The 16,326-nt window shown below is 39.5% G+C and overlaps 1 non-coding gene across 1 annotated transcript; it reads left to right on the top strand.

Annotated features, from left to right (window-relative positions):
- The first annotated feature begins 8,632 nt into the window (after positions 1 to 8,632).
- LOC128247156 (U6 spliceosomal RNA) lies at positions 8,633 to 8,739 on the top strand. Its single transcript, XR_008263568.2, has one exon. It is a non-coding gene; the product is annotated as a U6 spliceosomal RNA (small nuclear RNA).
- Positions 8,740 to 16,326: the final 7,587 nt, after the last annotated feature.

Here is a 16,326-nt window from a genome sequence, read left to right as displayed (position 1 = left end):
GCTGCCTCTTTTGCCACAACTTTCTCTCACTATTTTCTCCTGCATCTAGCAGCTCACATGCAATGGAGGGGCGTCCCATCCAGGTGGGGAACCTATACGCCAATGAAACCGGGAAACTGGCCCTTATGAGCCAGTTATGGTTCGAGAAGGAACAAACAACAATATATATATATATATATATATATATATATATATATATATATATATATATATATATATATATATATATATATATATATATATATATAAAAATCTTTTTCTTCGCCCTCTTAAAGCCTAGCCAGGCTCATGGGCCCGGTTTACCGGTTTCAATGGCGTATGTGTTCCCCAGCAGGACGGCACGCCAGTCCATCGCAGCGTTACTCATTTTTGCCAGCTGAGTGGACTGGAGCAACGTGAAATAAAATTTTTGCTCAAGAACACAACGCGTCGCCCGGTCCAGGAATCGAAACCACAATCTTACGATCATGATGCTGATACCCTAACCACCAAGCCACGCGCCTCCACACACACACACACACACACACACACACACACACACACATATATATATTCATGCATACATACATACATACATACATACATAAGTGTATATATATTTTATAAATGCAAACACATAAATACATACGTATACAAATTTATTATTTTAATACTCAACAAGTTACGTTGTTTTGCACCCTATGAGTATATTTATTGATATAATAATTTGATAATTTGAAGATAATATATGGCAAACTGTTAAAAGTTTGGATGACTACATCATCATAGCAGCCACTCAGCATACATTTGTACTGGGAAAACTGATGAACAATCTTCAGCAGCGGTTCATCGTGGAAGACTATTTGCACAGTGCTAACTATGACTGCATTTATTTTTTACTTCGGCAATATTTTCAACAAAGGCGACAAATAAACTTGATGTTAATGCTTGAGAAATCTTGACATTTCCGGTGTTTCATTTCTGAAATGCAAGCACCAAATGGTTGCAGCTAATTGCATGTTGTCAATGAGCTCCCCAAAGCATTGTTTACTGAACTGTCTAGCTCATTAATATGCTATCTGAGGGTGTTCAGATTGAGAAGTCTCCATTTACGTGGAAGACGCTAATTTGCCTTTTGAACAGAGGCAACGCTCGCTTTTGTAACAGTCGGGACAAGGCATTAACATCAAGTTTGTCTGTCGTCGTTGTTGTAAATATTGTTAAAGTAAAATATAAATACAGTCAAAGTTTGCATAGTACAAATAGTCTTCCACAATGAACCGGTACTGAAGATGTATTCATCAATTTTCCCAGTACAAAATGTATGTTGAATGGCTGTTATGATTATGTCATTTTCCAAACTTTTAACAATTTGCAGTATACAAACAGGAAACATGTAAAGATCGATTACAAATTACAGCAATTCAAACTGTTCACTAGCAATTCTCAACTTTCAGTGTTTTGCCACGAAACAAAGGACCTTATCTTCAAGATTCAAGCTTTTATCCTGTCGTTTAATCATGTAGTTTATTTGTTTATTGCCCACGGAGGGCTAAACATAGGGGGGACAAACCAGGACAGACAAAGGAATTAAATCGATTACATCGACCCCAGTGTGTAACTGGTACCTATTTAATCGACCCCGAAAAGAAGTCGACCTCGGCGGAATTTGAACTCAGAACGTAGCGGCAGACGAAATACCGCTAAACATTTCGCCCGGTGTGCTAACGATTCTGCCAATTCACCGCTAGCAGTTGTGCCTAAATTGTCTAATCTAATGTCCGCTGTTGAAACCCTCAGATACCACTGGCTTACAGAGAAATTGAGGCAAACACAATAGTTGTTCTAACCTAATTTTGGGGTGCTGATTTCATATACTCTTTTACTTTTTAACTCTTTTACTTGTTTCAGTCATTTGACTGCGGCCATGCTGGAGCACCACCTTTAGTCGAGCAAATCGACGCCAGGACTTATTCTTTGTAAGCTTAGTACTTATTCTATCGGTCTCTTTTGCCGAACCACTAAGTTACGGGGACGTTGGGGGAAGGGACAAACACAGACACACAAACATATACATACATACATACATACATACATACATACATACATACATACATACATACATAATACATACATATATATATATATATATATATATATATATATATATATATATATATATATATATATATATATATATATATATATATTAATAATGATAAAGGAGTTACGACGCAAAAACGTATAAATTCAAATGAACATATTTATCTTCTTCAATATATATTTCAGTATAAAGAATTCATTAAGAGACTTAAATCAAAATTTCTTTACACATCATTCAGGAATAAATATAACATCAGAAAAAATATATTTATTCCTGAATGATGTGTAAAGAAATTTTGATTTAAGTCTCTTAATGAATTCTTTATACTGAAATATATATTGAAGAAGATAAATATGTTCATTTGAATTTATACGTTTTTGCGTCGTAACTCCTTTATTATTATTAATATAACCAAAAGGATCGATTCTTGAAGAGTCTGCATACCTTCACTGTCGTTTTTTTCTGCTATTTTGGTGATGATTTTTTGAGTTAGCTTACCAATTATTTTTGTTGATAGTTAATTTATAATATATTGATATATATATATATATATATATACATATATACGACAGGCTTCTTTCAGTTTCCGTCTACCAAATCCATTCACAAGGTTTTGGTCGGCCCGAGGCTATAGTAGAAGACACGTGCCCAAGGTGCCACGCATGTGGTTGGTAAGCAAGCTGCTTACCACACAGCCACGCCTGTGCCTAAACCAGTTTTCACTCATCACCTCTAGTTTTTGAAATATACATTATTATGATTTTTCGACAATTCACGCAATAATATATATGATCAATTTTTATTTTGTTTTCCAGATTTTTGTGATACATATGATACAAATCTCTACAATGGCTTCAAGCGCGTCAAAACAGCGAGGATGCATCAACAAGGCAAATTCATTCTGCTATGTGTGAAGAGATTTCACGACAATTGCACAGCACCGAATAATTACTTCCCTCCTGAGAACTGCTTGCTTTCATTATTTTTACTGTAAAATTGGAAATTAGGACAAATCCTGGGCCCCATACATCTGTTGTAAACCCTGCTGCAACGGACTAACAGCATGGTTTAACGGCAAGAAAGCACCTTTCAACTTTGGTGTCCCGATGGTCTGGAGAGAGCCACGAGGCCATGCAGATAAATGTTATTTTTGTCTTACAAATATAACAGGTTTCAGTGCTTCTTCTAGAAAAAGATCAAATATCCCAACCTTCCCTCATTTACGATACCTGTTCCCCACTCAGATGATCTCCCTGTCCTTACCCTCACAGCAAATAAAGACCGTCTTCCTTCATTAGACGAAGAAGTGCCTTCAAGGGAAGATTTCGTCAAGTCGATCTCTTCTTAAGGTAATATCTCTTTATTCAGGAGTTAGTGACAATGAGCCCCACTGGATCACGCAGGAAAACTTGAATGACCTTGCCCGTGATTTGTATCTATCTAAGCAGTAGTCAGAGCTTCTGGTATCCCGGTTTAAGCAGTGGAACCTGATCAAGGCAGATGTAAGGATCACCAGTTTCAGGACACGGAACTAAGACTTTGCTTCATTCTTCGACAGGGAAAACAGGTTTTGCTACTGCACAAATGTCTCTGATTCGTTCACCTTCCTTGGTTTCCCACACGACCCCTCAGACTGGCGTCTTTTCAGAGACTCTTCCAAGCGAAGTCTGAAGGCTGTGCTCCTGCACAATGAGAATAAATACCCCAGCATTCCCATTACCAATTCAGTCCATCTGAAGGTGTCGCATGACAATATGGAGCTCCTTTTGAAAGCTGTCAAATACAACCAGTACCAGTGGAGTCTCTGTGGGAACCTCAAGATCATTGGGCTCCTTATGGGTAGGCAAACAGGCTTCACAAAGTATTGTTTCTTTCTCTGTATCTGGGACAGTCGGGGTGTGTCCAAGCACTACAAACAGAAGGACTAGGGATCTAGGAGCACTTTCGCACCTGGTGAACACAGTGTTCAAGAAAATCCTCTGATGGACATGAACAAGGTATTTCTTCCTCCTCCTCATATCAAGCTTGGTTTAATGAAGAATTTCTTAAAAGCCATGAACAAAAATGTCGCTGCCTTCCAACACTTACGCGCTCTGTTCCCAGCTCTGAGTTCTGTTAAGCTCAAGGAGGGCATCTTTGTCGGATCTCAGATCTGAGAGGTGCTGATGGTTAAGGACGTTGAGGAGCTTCTTACCTTAAAGGAACTGAGAGCATGGGAAGCATTTAAGTCAGTCTGCTATGGCTTCCTTGGTAACACACGGGTACTAGATTACCAAGAGTGTATCGAGAAGTTGTTACAGTCTTATGAGGGTATAGGATGCCGAATGTCGCTCAAAATTCACTTTCTCCACTCCCATCTCAGCTTCTTTCCTCCGAAGCTCAGAGCAGACAGTGATGAGCATGGAGAAAGGTTTCACCAAGATATTACTAAGATGGAGAGCAACTACCAAGGCAAGTGGAACCCCAGTATGATGGGGGACTTTTGTTGGATGCTCTTGCGTGACATCCTGGAGGAAAAGTGCACAGGATCGTCCAAAAGAACTCACTTCTAACTCTCTGCTGTACTATGATTTGTGTGTATTGTATTATCCAAGTAATTTAGTTCCCTCAATGTTCTGTATCTATGCTGTTCAATGGACTGCGGCCATGCTGTGATAGAATAAGTACTAGGCTTACAAAGAATAAGTCCTGGGGTCGATTTGCTCGAATAAAGGCAGTGCTCCAGTATATATATATATATATATATATATATATATATATATATATATATATATATATATATATATATATATATATATATATATATATGTCGTCGTCGACTGTCGGTCGTAGGTCGACGTGAACTGTTCTGTTCAGACCACTTCTATGAACAAAACGCCTTCGACGGAGCGTAAGGCTGTTGACGCCATGCCCTCATCAGACTGCCTTTCTGGGCCTCCACAACTGGTACCAAGTGATGTACTAGATGCAACGAGCATAGTCGACGACGAGGCTGCCCCGTAGCAGCAGCTCGTTTGCTAGTTGACACCCAACCGTTATCTGATGGTACATACCTTACGCTTGACCGCAATAACCTTCAAGCCGTTGATCTAGGACTCCTCCGCTTTGTCCGTTATCCAGCGTCCTACTGCCGACCTGTTCACTGGCACGGAATGCTAAGGGGTTGCTAGCACTTGCCCAAGGTATCATGCCAGTCTACTGACGGAAGGAGCGATTTGTTCTTCCTATATGTGTGTATATGTGTGTACGTGTTATTGTGTTTGCGTTAGTCTCCTAACCGCTTCACAACCGGTGTTTGTTCACGTTCCCGTAACATTAGCGGTTCGGCAAAAGATATCGACAGAATAAGAACTAAGCTTTAAAAAATAAGTACTGTGGCCGATTTTTTTCGACTAAACTCTTGAAGGTGGTGTCCCAGCATGGTCATAGTCTAATTACTGAAATAAATAGAAGACAAAAAATACGAAAGAATAGAAGAAAATACTGGCAAATATAAAGAAAAACCACTTCACAGAACAATAAGTCCTTTATATTTTTCACTATACAGTCGGCTGTCAGTTTATTTGGTATTTGCCACCCATGATATACGTGCATTTATAGTGTCTAAAATCTCTAACACTTGTTTCACTAATCCGATGTACCGTAAGCTGAACACTTTCTTTAAATGTTGCTATAAAGATTTTCACAATCTTCATTGTTTCCTTTGCGAATCGCTTAATTCTCAAGGCTGAATTTTAATCAGACGCAGATCGGACTTAATACCAATTGAAAGAAAACTATTTGGGGAAGTTAGTTGTTTTTTGGGTTTTTTTTCTCTAATTTATTGGCTTTGCTATGTGGCAAGTAGTTTGCTCTCGATTCACACAATTCCCAGTTCAGTCCCACAGCACGGTAGCTCTCTCTCTCTCTCTCTCTCTCTCTCTCTCTAAATGTGTGTGTGTGTGTGTGAGAGAGAGAGACACATTACTGCTTGACAGCCAGAGTTGGTGAGCTTTCATCCTCGTAAATTAGTTGATTCGTTCGATTAAATCTATTCAAGTTGGTGCCCCCATCATGACCGCAGTTTAATGACTGAAACAAGTAAAAGAATAAAAGAATCTATGCAGTGGTACAGCTAGTCTGTGAGCCAATCGGGACAACCCACAAGTTTGCCGCTCCGGTGCCCCACCCTCCGGACCAATGCCGTTTATATAGGATACAACAGAGCCAAAAGTGTTACGTTTGGTTCGGTTGTAAAAACAACAACAAAAAAAAAGCATCTCCTGATGCAGACCGCCTCCTTCGCTAAGGACACTACGTAACATTAATTACACGACTGTGTGTGTGTTTTTCATTATCTAGAAACATGAGAAGGAAGAAACTCTGTACCTTATGAAATTAATCTATAATCTGGTTAAAAATTAGACCTAAATTACAAAATCTGTCTAAATTTCAGCCAGGCGTGGTTGTATGGTAAGAAATTTGTTTCCCAACCACATGGTTCCCAGTTCAGCCCCACTGCGTGGTATCTTGAGCAAGTGTCTTTTATAGCTTCGGGCCAACCAAAGCAATGAGAGTGGAGTTAGTGCGTGTGTGTGTGTGTGTGTGTGTGTGTGTGTGTGTGTGCGTGTGTGTGTGCGTGTGTGTGTGCGTGTGTGTGTGCGTGTGTGTGTGTGTATTTGTTTGTGTTTGTCCACACGATCGTTTGACAACCGCTGTTAGTGTGTTTACATCTCCGTAACATAGCGGTTCGGCAAAAACCGATAGAATAGGTATCAAGCTTAAAGAAATAAGTACTGGGGTTGATTTGTTCGACTAAAATTCTTCGAGGCGATGCCCTAGTATGGCTGCAGTCAAATGACTGACACAAGCAAAAATAAAAGAAAAAAAAGAAATTAAAGTAAATAACTTCGTTAATTAATGAATGTTATAGGAAAGTAGGTTACATACTGTCAAGATACAAATTTCTAGCTTACGTCTGAATATAGATATGTCAATATTTGCATTTCCACGGTGTATCAATTATCTGGGCAGCAATTAAAATTATGTGTAGGCAATTAAGCTATAAACTAGACAGAAACTTGATGTGGCTATGGAAAATGGGAATGATAGTATATTTTGTTTCTAAACTCAAGGAATATAAGTTTGAAAGCAGAGACAACGGAGAGGAGTTCCTGTTAGATCTTGCCAGCAAAATCTCCGTTCGGTTTGAATGCATAAGTGACTGATATACGAGTGGTGATAAAAGTGTTAGTAGAAGGCATCCAGGAGTCCCGGCCTGGCGTCCTTAGAGTGTAAGGAGCTAAGGGTTGAGATACTTGCCTGAGAGAGGTTACTTCTCTGAAAACCTTCGGCTGTTCAGCTTCCCCGGGAGTTTCTTACAACTGCAATCTACTCTTTTACTCCTTCACTTGTCTCAGTCATTTGACTGCGGCCATGCTGGAGCACTGCCTTTAGTCGAGCAAATCGACTTCAGGACATATTCTTTGTAAGCCTAGTACTTATTCTATCGGTCTCTTTTGCCGAACCGTTAAGTTACGGGAACGTAAACTCACCACCATCGGTTGTCAAGCGATGTTGGGGGGGGGGGGGGGGCAAACTGACACACAATCATATACACACACATGTATACATGCATCCATGCATACATACATATATATATATATATACACACATATATACATACATACACACACACACACACACACACACATATATATATATATATATATATATATATATATATATATATATATATATATATATATATATACATATATACGACGGGCTTCTTTCAGTTTCCCTCTACCAAATCCACTCACAGGGCTTTGGTCGGCCCGAGGCTATAGCAGAAGACACTTGCCCAATGTGCCACGCAGTGGGAATGAACCCGGAACCATGTGGTTTGTAAGCAAGCTACTTACCACTCAGCCACTCATGCGCCTACTGTTAAACATAGTTAGACAGGCATTAACCAATTGCAATAACCTTAATATCAAAACTAGAAAAAAATGGGACTTGTACACTGATTGGCGAATACAAAATCTGGTTTAATTCTTCAGTGTTTATCCTTCAGGAAAATGAAAGAAAAAGAAAATAAATAATAACTCTGTACATGTAAACATCTATACATTCAAGCAGTGTAATTTCTACATATGCAGAGATGTCTGATAATTGTTTAATAACTAAAATTCACTGTTCAGTGTGCCATCAGCTGCCCGAACATTCTGGTATTTCAACTTAACAATTTGATAGAGATTTATATTGACCACGTTTGGCCGCAAATCTTTTTCTCCAACCAATTCGAGACTGCTAAATGCAGTTGGGGGTAGGAAATGTACTTTTAGGTTTGTTGCTCAACCAAATTCTTCACTTCAGAAATTCCCACATGGTTCTCTGTCTGCGATCCTTCAGTTGTACAAAAGCAAATAAATAAATAAATAAATAAATAAACAAATAAATAAATAAATAGATAAATAAATAAACAAATTCTGCTGGCATTACTAGAAAATCTTCTCTACCGTCACTGAGAGGTGTTCATCCACCACCAAAACCTTAAAGCTTCATTAAGTATTCGCTACGGCAGTACATATTCTAAGATTGGAACGATATAGAGAAGATTGGCATGGTCCCTGAACAAGGATGACACGCAAATTCGTGAAGCGTTCCATATTTTTATAATAAGCGCAGGTTTGACTGTGTAGTAAGAAGCTTGCTTCCCAAACACATGGTTCTGGGTTCAGTACCACTTCATGGTACCTGGGGCAAGTGTTTTCTATTATAGCTGTTGGGGATCACTTCTTTGTGTTTTTCTACCCAGTATCTAATCGCCTTTATTCCTAAATTATGTGGAATATTGGTATACTACATCAAAACTAAGTAGAAGTGAATTTGTTTCAGTTGTTTTGGGAAGATGGGACAGGAAGTCGATGTCATCTCGGATGAAACTGGATATGTAGGTACATAGTCGTTTCAAAACAATGTCAATAAAATTGCTTAGACGGTGAGTGGGACATGCTGGACCAGCTATAATAGGTCTAAGTTTAAAGTCTTTTGCATGCAATAATTTTATGTACTCACCTTGGAAGTCTTTCTACCAAGATACGTGGGCAGAAGCACCACTTCCTCCGTCCTCGCCAGCCTCCTCGCCTCTTCCATTGTCCTAAACTGGACAACCACTTCTTCTTGTTATATACATTATTTGGCTCGATTTTTCCCTCAGTGCCTTTTCAATTTTTGCCACTTCCACCTGTTCGACCTTCTTTTCTCCAAAGAGTGCACCTTGTAGGTGATGGTTTTTTTCTCCATGTTCTCTATGATTCTTTTAGGGGGCAACAACTTCACGTCGCCGCCCACCTTCTGTGTCATCTTGCCATACTCCTCCAATCTAGCCAGGTCCACTTCCCTTCTCTTCACCTCCGCAGCCTCAACAAAACTCTTTGTTTTTTCTAATATTTTATCCATTTTTTCCACCGCCTTCACGAGCTCCTCCTCCGCCGAAGACAACTCAGGCCCGCTAAGGTCTGAATACATTCTCTCTACCGGTATAGCACCCACTGACAAGCAACACAAAAAATTCCGTCCGACTCGTCAAAATTCAACACAGCGAATAGACCGACGTATGCGCAGTAAGCAAGCTACTTACCACACAGCCACATTTGCGCATCTTCCCTTGTCCCTCAACAACAGATCTCTTCAAACAGACTAATAGTTCATGCCATAGAACACTACTAGGTATACTAATACAGCCCGATAAAAACATCCAATACGACATTTTGTAACCATGTACAAAGCACGAAGTCACAAATCAACGGAGAAGTGTTTTCATGGTCACTCATTCTGCTAAAAATACCAGCAAAACCTCTCTAACAATACTCTACCGTCTAAAATAAAGGAATACACTGTATAATAGAGTACGGGTTACACAATTCCTGAAAGAAAGATGAGATGGTCACGGCTTGGTTGCTTTTTGATCGTAGTTGCATGACTGAAATCTATAGCAACTGTGGAACAAATGAATACATCTAAAATCTTGAAAAATATAATTTAAAGTGCATATCAAGTATAAATCATCGCTCCACACTCAACTAGAAATTTTAGAACCACTCCAAATGTACGACTTGGCTATCAGCGAAGATCTCTTCCGGTGAAAACACATCCTTAACACAGTTTCGACAGCATTCTGTACAATTGACTTCTTCTCTTGAGGGTCAGAAGATATGCCAGCCCTCAACAATTATTGATATTCTAGAAGTATTAAGTTAGGCCCTCAATAAAGCATTCCTCTCGCATCTATGATAGTGGTGGTGGTGGTGGTGGTGGTGGTGGTGGTGGTGGTGGTGATGCTGCTGCTGCTGATGCGTATGCAAACATCCTAGACTGCACCAGAAAAGAACCACTCAACTAATTTCCATAAATAAATACTCTAGCCTCTGCCCGCAAGCACTCTCTTTTTCTGTCTCTCCTGTCTGTCTCTGTCTGTCTGTCTGTCTCTCTCTCTATCTCTCTCTCTCTCTCTCTCTCTCTCTCTCTCTCACGCACACACACACACACGCACGCGCGCACATAGTGTTTTATCTACCACTACTGTCTGTAATGGTCTCTGCTTTCCGAAGCTGGCTGGGCTCATGCCGCATCCACACAGGGATACCTGAACCCATTCGCCTCTCCTCCTCTCATTATCCGTAATATATATATCTAATCCCGAGGCCCTGCACTAATCACTATACCCAGTCCTTCTTTCCCAAAACATAGGCTCTCTGGAATTCTCTCTCCCTACTTCTATCTTTCCCGCGGATGCTGATTTACAAAGGTTCAAGAGAAACACGAATGGCATCACTCTCACCAATATTCGAGGGATTGCAAAGGATATGGGCATTATAACTCCTTCTTCCAGATCCAGCAAATGAAAAAAAGTTCATTGAAACATACACACTAAAAATACACCACAACTATAGGCTCGGGAACAGGAAGTGCAATCCTATTGGTGGGGCAATGGAAACGCTTAAAACATTCTCCTGAATAACTTCATCGCCAAAACTAACGAGTGTAAAAACATTTTTGGACTGATTTGAAACATTATTTTTCCATTATTGGATCTATCTGATTTGGTTCATGTACATATATAAATTGGACCTGGGAATGCACCCACTAAGCAGATTTCGTTCCCGCATTTACGACCACGAAACTCTAAATAAATAAACTTCTTATCAATAACAAACCAGAGAACTCTAAAGCCACTTACAAGCTACTTATAATCGATGTGTATAAATTTAATTACAGACGTCAAAGTTGTAAAATGTGGAATACTAATTGTGATACAGACCATATAAGTACAACGCTCACCCGTACTAACAGCAAAGAGCGATTGCAATATGATACATAAAACCAAACTAGATAGGAAAACGTTAACAAACAATACAGTGTAAAAGGTTGATAGTAGCAATAGAGACTTTAGCCTCTCTCTATCACCTTTCAACAAAAATATATATTAAGAAACAGTAGAACAATTAACAACATAATAAAAATAAGTTTTATTTTGGTGATGCTTGGTTTTACAAATCTTGTGTCATTCAGCTTAGCAGCCGCTGGTTGGCTTGCAGTCGGCATCTGGATATTAAGAGCTTCGTTGAGGCATGCTAAAGGAGCAAGTAGTTATCACTTCGAAAGCATCGCGCTAAAGAGGCTTGGAAAGCGCGCGAAGCGCTTTAAGTACTGGTTTACTACGCATGCGTACTCGAGGGGCTTCCGGGAAGGCAAGTCCCTTGCACATGTGTAGATTGTACTTCCTTAATGGCGGCCATAATTTCGCGCCACTACAATGGCTCCCCCCCCCCCCACCACCACCACCGAGTACGTAGCACGAACAAGGAAAGGATTGTAGTGGGCGCCTGAAACATGATGCGGCTGTAGATATACAATGAAAATGAAACAATCTGTTAATACAGAGAATGGAAATACCCAACAATGTAATACAATGCACATGGAAAATAATATTCCAGCGGCACAAGTCAAGTGTCATTCAGCTTAGCAGCCGCTGGTTAGCTTGTTATCGGCATCTGGATATTAAGAGCTTCGTTGAGGCATGCTAAAGGAGCAAATAGTGGTCATGTCGAAAGCATCGCGCTATAAAAAGCGCGCGAAGCGCTTTAAGTACTGGTTTTACTACGCATGCACACTCGAGGGGCTTCCGGGAAGGCAAGTCCCTTGAGCATGCGTAGATTGTACTTCCTTAATGGCGGCCATAATTTCGCGCCACTACAACAGAATTCTTCTAAAATAAATGAATAAATAAATGAGCTGATTAATGACATCCATAGTCATAATACAGTACAAGGCTAAACGAACTCCGATATGCTCACACCGATAACATACATTAGTCACAAATAAAAATAAACATCGACATAAATCGAGCGACAACAAAATTCTAAATCCGGCAATAGTATCAGCATTAATCACAATAACCCGGCACTTTAAATGCTAATTTTATTTACGTAAATATTGAATCATAATTCAATTACAAGGAAACAAAGAAAAGAAAAAAAAAAAGGGGGAAATTAAACAACACTAAATGGGCAGGGAGTACCGTGTACAATATCGCCCTGCAAACATTACCACGATGGCGTCATCACGGAGAATGGCTAGCGACACTCGTTGCTGCTGTCACTCCATTTTGCGGGGCTCATTTCTCAAACGGGTGGCAGTTATCCTGATTTTACGGAGGAAATTGGCAGTGTGGAGTCCAAGAACACATGAGGTACCGACGGCGGCCGGCACAAACTGAGGGCAGTCGATTAGGCTCCTATGTATATTTACTTTTTTCTCACTTGCGTTACAGACGGCAATACTCGGGTTTGCGGCCAATAATAAAGCGGCAACATATTCGAAGATTATCCAGAACATGTGACCGTGAAAATCTAGAAACACTGATGATGAATTTTGGAAATTTACTTCCCCACCGCCACCACCACAAAAAAATGGTTGGAGCTCAAACAAAAATATGGAGTATAACCCTTGGTAAAATATATTCTTTCTACTATAGGGATAAGGCCTTGAATTTTTGGGGAGGTGGCTGCTCGTGGTACTTATCTCATCGATTCCCGAGAGGGATGAAAGATAAAGTCGTCCTCTGTGCAATATGAACTCAGAACGTAAAGACGAGAAAATTACTACAAACATTTTGCCCGGTGCGCTAACGATTCTGTCAGCCATCTTAAACCGTGATGAACTATAAAAATAAAACACATTTGTATTTTTAGTACAATCGTAGCACTCTATCTCTCTTTCTATCTCTGTCTATATGTGCGTCTCTCTCTTTCTCTCTCTCTCTCTCGCTCTCCACGTATACATATACATGCATACGTATATTCATACATAACTCGCATACATATACACACGCACACAAACATATACATATAAACTAATATATATACACATGCACACATATACATACATGATAGATGCATAGACACACAAACACATATGTAGATAGCTAGCTAGATAGCTAGCTAGCTAGATAGATAGAGAGACAGAGAGAGACAGAGAGACACAGAGAGAGAGAGACAGACAGACAGACAGACAGACAGACAGACAGACAGACAGACAGACAGACAGATAGATAGATAGATAGATAGATAGATAGATAGATAGATAGATAGATAGATAGATAGATAGATCCAAGGATCGAGGCATAGGAAGAACGCGAGCTTCAAACAATCTGTAGAAAATATAAAAAGCAACTTTCAGGAAAAATAATGATTTATTGGTGTGGAATGTTGTGGATTTTTTCCTTATCGAAGTACGATAAGCCGAAAAAATTATTTCATATTTTACGGTAAGCAACCAGGATTTCCAGGTATACCAATAAAAATCTATGAGTTAAGGAATGGAATAGGTAAAATCCGGGCTACATATGTTTCATAAAGAGCGGAACCTTGGAAGTAGGAAACATCCAAGTGAGGTGTAAGGGTGTCATGATTAAACGAAGTTTATATTGTCGTTGAGATGCACATGTTAACACGCAGAAAGTTCGATCGAATGCCTCCTAAAGACAATATAAACTTCATTTAATCAAGATACTCTTGGCCTGAAGAGAAGCTAGTGGTATACACCTCGCTTAGATATTTACCACTTCCGAGGTTCGGCTCGCTATGAAACGTATGTAGCCCGGATTTCATCTGCTCCACCCCTTAAATCTTACACACACACACAGACACACACACACAGACACACACACACAGACACACACACACAGACACACACACACACATGATGGGGTGCTGAAAAGTTCCTAGCTTGAAGGGTATTATGAAATGCCGGCTGGAAGCCCAACATTCCGAGCTCTTTTACAGGGCTTAGAAAAATTGAGGGACACCTGCAATAAGTGTGTGAATCTGGGAAGAGAATATGTTGAATAAAATCATAATTAACTGATCCTCCTGTATTTTCATTTATCCAAAGCCAGGAACTTTTTAAACAAAAATGCTCTAAAGGAGATAACTCCAAGTGGTTGGCATTCATTTGAGTAACATAGACAAATTCAAACATGTCAATCTATTCATATACATATGTGATATTTACCAGAAAGAAACAGGTAAAAAGCGATTTTTTACAAAGCGACGCCGATTCGACCTTTTCAAAACATTGTTCTAAGAAACCAGTATCGGCGAAAAGTCAGAGTAAATAGTCGCTACTATTAACAATACGCATTATTTGGATTCTACTAATCACTGCTGAGTCATATATTCGATGCAAGTTTAAAGTGAACATTTGTACACAAGCCTTTAAAATAAACAATTATGTATGCGTGTAGTGTGTGTGTATGTGTGTGTGTGTGTGTGTGTGTATGTGTGTGTGTGTGTGTATGCGTGTGACTGTTTCTCATTGGCGGTAGGACTGTGGAGATTGAAAAGGGACGGACAAATTTCCATCCTGGCGTTGCTAGTGTATGTGTGTGTGTGTGTGCCACTCAGGGCAACCTTTGAGTATTCCGCCCTCCAGACCACCACTGGATTCCTCCTAAGCCCACACAGGATTATACAGCAGATCTTTAGTAGTTAAAATATGACACAAGCATATCTGAAGAAATCCAAAGTTTGCTCATTTCTCATTTCTGCTGTACACTTATGCATATGCATTTATCTTGGCCGGGTAATCTGCGAGCGCAAATCGTATTGACTGACAGCTACGGCTTTCTAATCAACTCAGGTTTGTCTCTCTTTGGTATTCCCTACTAAAAAAAAAGAAGTACAGCCAGCAAGAAATGCACATAGGGACTTGATAGAGGGTGCCACTTAGCTGGCAATGTTCTGTTTACACTCTTGCCGTACGCGAGAGATTTTTCTCTATGGTAAACTGCAGTAAAGTCGCCTTTAGAAGTTAAAATATGTCACAAACATATTTGAGTTAACCTAAACTTTGTTTATATATATATATATATATATATATATATATATATATACTAGACTACCCGTGACCCGTTGGGTCGCCTAGAAAGTCTGAGTTTCCCAGCAACGGAGTTTTGTTTCGTAGGGTTTTTTTTTAAAATCTTTTCCTGGTTATTTTGCATGCTTTCAATGAATGTGACAACGAAATCACGCTCCCACGTAACAGGCATTTCGGTTCCTTTATCGCAAATAGCTGTTACGTGGTAGGAGATAAGATCTACTATTTCTGAAATATTTCGGGTACACACAAACATCTCTAGAGTTTTAGTATTATTAAGATCCCTATATTTTTGCAGAAGAGTCTTACACTTTGTATTAAGGAATCTATCTCTTTTTCATTCTTACTAAAAGGCTTCAGATCAGCCATTTAAAGCAAATGGTTAATTTTCCTCTTATTATCTCTGAACAGATACTCTACTTTTGCCTTTCTTAAAACTAAACTGAGGAGGATTAAGCAAATCACAAATATTAAAGGGGATAACGAATATCCTTGGAAAACTCGTTTCTTAATATTATCTTTCCCTGAGGCTGTGTAACCTGAATACAAATCTACTTTCCATTTCTTCATGCTACAGCTAATTAAATCTCTTTCGTTGTCTGCAATACTGAATATACTCCAAAATGCACTTATGCATGAGTGTGGAATCATGTCATAGGCTTTCTTATAATCTATCATTCATAGGCGTCCATTTCACTTCTCAGAGCTCTCGACTTCACTAGCTCCGGTTAATTCTGCAAGAGCAGACAACAACCTGTTGTCAAGGATCTCACAGGGTCTCTTTCCACGATGTTTAACACCCACGTGCCAATCTCAAAATC

The sequence above is a fragment of the Octopus bimaculoides genome, chromosome 2 (assembly GCF_046866305.1).
Source record: "Octopus bimaculoides isolate indiv1 chromosome 2, ASM4686630v1, whole genome shotgun sequence".
Taxonomy (NCBI): domain Eukaryota; kingdom Metazoa; phylum Mollusca; class Cephalopoda; order Octopoda; family Octopodidae; genus Octopus; species Octopus bimaculoides.
The sequence above is the reverse complement of the archived record's forward strand: the minus strand, read 5'-3'. Positions and strand labels throughout refer to the sequence as shown.